Raw genomic sequence first — 1,150 nt, 5'->3', positions numbered from 1 at the left:
TATTTTAAAGTCCAACCCAAGATATAGCATTACAATAGTGAGTTGTTTCCAGTAATCAATAGAAAATAAGTGGAGGTGCATAATGACCCAGAGAGAATCTTCCCCAGGAACTGAGGTCCAGAGATGTATGACTGGATATTTTAACCTACTGGATCATAAGATTAGAAACATTTAAGTGTATATTGTTCCTTTTAAGTAGACTGGGTACTATTCTCACAAGACCTTTGTTATATCTTTAATAGATGAGATACTTGCTATTTTACTTGCTCACGTTGTATGAAAAATTGACATAGGTGGAAGGCCCATGCCATCCTCAGTACAGGTAAACCTGTGGTAGTAATACCACGGTTACAACAATGATGACAATAATTGCCATAGCAGTATAGAAAGGCACAATGCAGACATCTAAATATAAAGTGATGAGAGTAGGGTACTGACTTTAAAAAATATGAACTGACCTATTGCTATCAATATACTTACAAGGAAGATATCCTTGTAAAATACAAAAGTATCCAAAGAGATAGAAGACATAATAGAAACATATTTCTTAACAATTTTTAACTCCTGGTTACCATTTGATTGTGATAACCAAGGAGGGGGCACAATCCAGCAAACTAAACATCTGTAGATAACAAAAAACTAAAAATCTCTTGTATTTAGAAAGGGCCAGAAAACCTACAGAACATGCTTCCCTCTCAAGGGATTCTAATCCCAGTTAAATGGTTCATATAGTGAAGAGTTTGCATTTTAAATATTTTTGACAATACTTAAACTTAATTTTTAAATTTTTCTCATTTTATGTAAATAACATGTTTTAATTTATTTTTACTCAGCCTTAGGATGAAGGATTTCCTATCATTTTATGAGGAAAATCAATAATTTCATTGACAGAAACTAGCTATGTTTTGTCAAGTAAGGTTTACCAAATATTCTATGTTTTATGTGCCTGTGGTATACCTTTAGGTTCACCTACTTCCCATAGGGACGCATATGGTGGCACTTACCAGGTCGGCCTAGCTGCTCCCTATCATGTCTTAATATTGGTGATTAAGCACTTTTCTGTAAAATGTAACCAAAATGTTGAGATGTTTTTCTTTTCTCGGTACTTCTAAAGACAAATTGACATAGAGAGGAAAAAGAGACTCACAAG

Source organism: Symphalangus syndactylus, chromosome 20, assembly GCF_028878055.3.
Source record: "Symphalangus syndactylus isolate Jambi chromosome 20, NHGRI_mSymSyn1-v2.1_pri, whole genome shotgun sequence".
Classification (NCBI taxonomy): domain Eukaryota; kingdom Metazoa; phylum Chordata; class Mammalia; order Primates; family Hylobatidae; genus Symphalangus; species Symphalangus syndactylus.
This window is presented reverse-complemented; position numbering follows the sequence as displayed.